Source organism: Otolemur garnettii, unplaced genomic scaffold, assembly GCF_000181295.1.
Source record: "Otolemur garnettii isolate 467f Iridium unplaced genomic scaffold, OtoGar3 scaffold00007, whole genome shotgun sequence".
Lineage (NCBI taxonomy): Eukaryota > Metazoa > Chordata > Mammalia > Primates > Galagidae > Otolemur > Otolemur garnettii.
In genome coordinates, this window is record NW_003852402.1 from 35,733,027 (window position 1) to 35,738,757 (window position 5,731).

A 5,731-nucleotide genomic window follows, 5' to 3' on the forward strand; every position below is an offset into this window, starting at 1 on the left:
CTCCTTTAGTGTTAGTTAGGGCTCCTTTACTGTTAGTTAGGGCTCCTTTAGTGTTAGTTAGGGCTCCTTTACTGTTAGTTAGGACTCCTTTAGTGTTAGTTAGGGCTCCTTTACTGTTAGTTAGGACTCCTTTAGTGATAGTTAGGGCTCCTTTACTGTTAGTTAGGACTCCTTTAATGATAGTTAGGGCTCCTTTACTGATAGTTAGGACTCCTTTAGTGTTAGTTAGGGCTCCTTTACTGTTAGTTAGGACTCCTTTACTGTTAGTTAGGGCTCCTTTACTGTTAGTTAGGGCTCCTTTAGTGATAGTTAGGGCTCCTTTACTGTTAGTTAGGGCTCCTTTAGTGATAGTTAGGGCTCCTTTAGTGTTAGTTAGGGCTCCTTTACTGTTAGTTAGGGCTCCTTTACTATTAGTTAGGACTCCTTTAGTGATAGTTAGGGCTCCTTTAGTGTTGTTAGGGCTCCTTTACTGTTAGTTAGGACTCCTGTACTGTTAGTAACTACTCCTTTAGTGTTAGTTAGGGTTCCTTTAGTATTAGTTAGTTAGTTACTAACTCCTTTAGTGTTAGTTAGGGTTCCTTTAGTATTAGTTAGGGCTTCTTTAGTGTTAGTTAGGACTCCTTTACTGTTAGTTAGGGTTCCTTTAGTACCGTTAGTTAGTTACTAACTCCTTTAGTGTTAGTTAGGGTTCCTTTAATATTAGTTAGGGCTTCTTTAGTGTTAGTTAGGACTCCTTTAGTGTTAGTTAGGACTCCTTTACTGTTAGTTAGGGGTCCTTTAGTGTTAGTTAGGACTCCTTTAGTGTTAGTTTTGGACTCCTTTAGTTGGAGGTGATGGAGCGCTTGACTCAGACTGGATGGTTCAAGCCAAAAGAGATGAAAGTGAGATCTTAATTAAAATAATTGAGCTATTCAAGGGGCCATCTGGTTTCGGGCATGGCTTGATTCCAGACTCAAACATTGTCATCAGATACTCACCTACATCTAGACCCTAGCAATTTCATATTTACAATTGCTTTTACTTTATTCTACAAGTGAAACATTGAGAAAAACAGTTTAACCTTATCAGAGGACAAATGTCCTGGAATTGAATATTATTGACTCTGATTTGTCTGGCTTGAGTGTATTCATCCATGAAGCTGTCACTGTGGCCAAGGGAATAGAATGTTCAGATTGAATGAGCACAGAGCAGGTGGTGCTCTAGCCCTGAAGCCTACAGGTGGTGGAGTTAGCACGTGGGCCATGGAAATATAATGGACTAACCAAAATTAGGATCCTAATGTCACAAGAAGAGGGAATGGACCTTTGGTGACAAAAACAACTGTTGTGTCTTGAAGATAAATGGAAATAGAGAAGGCAAGTGGGGGGAAGAGGAAAAGTTACAAGGGTGATAAAAATTTAAAAAATGAATGGTTTGGTTCTCCAGAACTAGTGACTGGTGAATTCAGCACGAAGAGTGAATGAGAGACAGAGAAAAGGTGAAGGTAGGGCTGAGTAAGCCAGATTTTAATAATAGGTCAGATTACTTAATCTGATAGGATTATTAAAATATATTATTGAATTTAGTTTGGTAACTGATCCAGGTGCTATCAGGTTTGGTACCTGATGACAAGCAAGTCTCTGAAGCTGTGTTCTCACATGGCAAAGGGGCAAACACTGTGGGAAGCCGCTTCTGTAAAGGCTTTGTTATCATTCACAAGGAGGAGGGCTAATCGCCTCCTCATGGTCTTACCTCTTAATATAGTTGCCTTGGAGATTGAATTTCAACCCAACAGTGGAGGGGATAAAAACAGTCAAACCTTCAGTATAAACTAAGGACTGAAAGTCTTTCCTCTTCTCTTAGATTTTATAACCCCCTACCTGTGTTCTTTAATAATCTTGGGAGAAAAGAAGTGCCTTTTGGAAACAGAGTTGGATTTTCCCCTACCTGGATGGGTACATCTTGAGCCAGATCAAATTTCAGGAAATGTGTTTTGTTTTGTTTTTCTCTGAATTCTAATGTTATAGGCAAATTCACACAGCTAACCAATGGCAATTTTGAATTTTTTAAAATTAAATCATAGCTGTGTACATTAATGCAATCATGGGGGGTACAATGTGCTGCTTTTACATACAATTTGAAATGCTTTCATCAAACTGGTCAACATAGCCTTCACGGCATTTTCTTAGTTATTGTGTTAAGACATTTATATTCTACACTTAGTAAATTTCACATGTACCCTTGTAAGATGCACTGTAGGTGTGGTCCCACCAACTACTCTCCCTCCAGCGATCCTTCCCCCTCCCCTCCCCCTCCTCTTTTCTTTCCCCTTCTTCTTGGGCTATAGCTTTCATAAAAAAGCTATAAATTGGTTTCATAGTAAGACTGAGTACATTGGATACTTTTCCTTCCATTTTGAGATACTTTGCTAAGAAGAAGAATTTTTGCTAAATACTATTTTAATTTAGAGATAGCATTGTATCGCTGCATCGATTCTAGTTAGTTGTAATATACGAGTGGGTGATCTGATTTTATCCTTAACCAAAGGATAACCTATATCTGATCATAGATTCTAACTACATAAAGCAGCAGAGAAGCACTGCTGCCTCCTTGAAAATTTAAGCACTGCATATAAAGAGAGAAAGGAAAGCCACCTTTAGATAAACACAACCCGTCCTGCAAGAAGAAATTCTAAGCATGGGTCCTTCACCTTTTGAATCAGAACAGGATCCACCTGTGTAGAGTATTGTCTGTAACGGAAACATTCATATACGAAGCACTTGATAGTCAATGCACAATGAACGCCGGGTTTCTTTGTAAGATAATTTATCATGTAGGAGAGAATTTATAGGCATATGCAAGAGAACTCTTGCTGTAGTGCTTTTGGAACTTTTATTCTATTGGTACCATTCATTATAGTAAAGTTAAATTCAATAGGCTTTATACAAATAAATGTCTTTCTGAGACATTTTTCAAAGGGCCTATTCAATAAAATATTGCTAATGGCCACTTAATCATCCAAGTAAGGCATAGATAACGCACTGTAGACAGTAAAATGGTTTGCTCAAAGCTTCTCTATTCACAGAAAGCAAATAGCAGTTAAGATTCCTCACTGAGCTCTCATCCCCACCACTATTGCTGACCCTCTTTGTTTTTATCACAATTTACACTAACACAAGCACCCTTTCTCATCCTGGGTAACTAACGTCTGTTTAAAAAGAGGAAACATCATTTGGATGAATGTATATTTATTTCCTTTGCACTTTTTTTTTCCACGCTGTCATTCTTTTATTTGAAAATAGGTAATGAGTACCGGTTAAATACCAGAAATTGGATAAGATGTTTGGGAAATAAAAAATAAGACAAAACAAAGTCTAAAGCAGTGGTTCTTATAATAGGATTGGCAAGGTTAGCATACTTGTTCGAGAGGCAAATTCTCAGGCTCCCAGTTTCACATGGAAATGTGTGTTTTAATAACTTCTCTAGGTCATTCTGGTCTATGTGCAGTTTGGGGAACCCCCAACCTAAGCAAAGAAAGACAAGCAATTAGAGTTATAAAACATTCTGATAAGGTGAATTCGAGTTATATACGTATACATTTCTACTGGAACAGTGAGGGGGAAGCATCTATCTCTTCTACATTTAAGATAAAGAAATCCATTCTTTAACTAAATGCATATATGTTCTTGACATCCCTCCCTTGCAAAAAACATTTCACTTATCTCTATTGCTTTTAGGATAAAGTCCAAGATTCCCAGCATGACACATGACATATGAGGGGTTCCAGCCTTGGCGCCTACCTGCTCTCCAGCCTTATCCCCTGCCACCCATTAACATTATGCAGCTTGTAACATCCACACACACTGTTCTATTTTCACCTTCCCTCTGCCCAGAATATTTTTACCTCATGCCCATTCACAACACTGGACAACATCACAACTCTTTCCTAACTCTTCCCTGCGGCCTCTCAGTTTGTCTCTGTCTATTCAGGTGGCTGCTTTAACAAAAAACCATAAACCAGGTGCTTACAAGCAGCAGAAATTTATTTCTTATACTTCCAGAGGTTGAGAAGTCTAAGACCAAGGCATTAGTGGATTCTCTGTCTGGTGAAGGGGCCCAAACCTCAAAGATGTGTCTTTTATGTATTCTCACAGGGCAGAAGGGTGGACAGGTCCCTCAAGCCTCTTTCATAAGGGCACTAATATGCTCCCCACCTCCACATGGCCCCACTTCCTAATACCCCCAGATTGGAGTTTCAACATATGAATTTTGACGAGATGTAACATTCGGACCATAGCACAGCTCCACTTCTATATCACTATGTCAGTGAATTTTTCACTTTGCAGTGTTTCTCGGTTTATCTGCCCCTATTTCTGCCTTCTTGACTATTAGCTCCTACACAAAGAATGGTTACTTGATATGGAACTAGAAAAGACCCCAAGTAGCAGTGCAACCTTACATAATAAGAATCAATCGGGAGGTACCCCTTTATCAGACTTTAAGCTATATTACAAAGTTGAGGTGACCAAAACAGCAACTCACATAAAAACAGAGACACAGGCCTATGGATCAGAGCAGAGAACTCTACAATGAAACCACCCTCAGACTGCCATGTGGTCTTTGACAAAGCAGACAAAAACATACACTGGGGAAAAGAATCCCTATTCAACAAATGGTGCTGGGAAAATTGGATACCCACGTGGAGAAGATTAAACAAGATCTTTATCTCTCATCACTCATACAAATTACAACAGACTTAAACCTAAGACTAAAACTATAAGAATTCTAGAAGAAATTGTTGGAAAAACTCTTATAGATAGTAGCTTAGACAAAGAATTCATGAAGAAAACCTCAAAAGCAATCATAGCAAATAAATGGGACCTGATTGAATTAAAAAGCTTCTGCACAGCCAAGGCTATAACCAATAGAGCAAATGTACAGCCCACAGAAAATATCTGCATGCTTTACACTTGATAAAGGGCTGATAACCAGAATCTATAAAGGCCTCAAGAAAATCAGCAAGAAAAAAAAAATCAAACAACTCCATTAAAAGTGGGCAAAAGACACAAGCAGAAACTTATCAAATGAAGATAGACTGATGGCCAAAAAACTCATGAGAAAATGCTCAATGTTTCTGATCATTAGGGAAATGCAAACCAAAACCACAATGAAATATCACCTAACTCTAGTGAGAATGGTCATTATTACAAAAATCCCAAAACAACAGATGCTGGCCTGGATGTGGACAGAAAGGAACCCATACACTGTTGATGGGACTACAGACTAGTACACCCTATGAATGGAGAAGCCTCAAAGAACTTAAATAAGCCTACTATTCGATCCAATAATCCCACTGCTGGGTATATACCCAAAGGGAAAAAAAAAGTCATTTTATGAAAAGGCCACTCATGCTCTATCTAATGTTTACAGCAGCACAGTTAACAATTGCGAAGTTGGGTTAACAGACCAAGTGGTCATCAATAACAGAATGAATTAATGACACACAGTATATGTATACCATGGAGTCCCTCTCAGTCATAAAAAAATGGTGATCTAGTATCTTTTGTGGTAATCTGGATAGAACTGGGGACCATTCTTCTAAGTGAAGTATCACAAAAATGGAAAAACAACCACATGTACTCAGTATTAAATTGGAACTAACTGATCAACTCTTATGTGCGTGTATGGAAGTAAAATACAACAAAAATCAGGCAGGGAGGTGAGGAGAGGACACGGGGAAATTCACACCTAC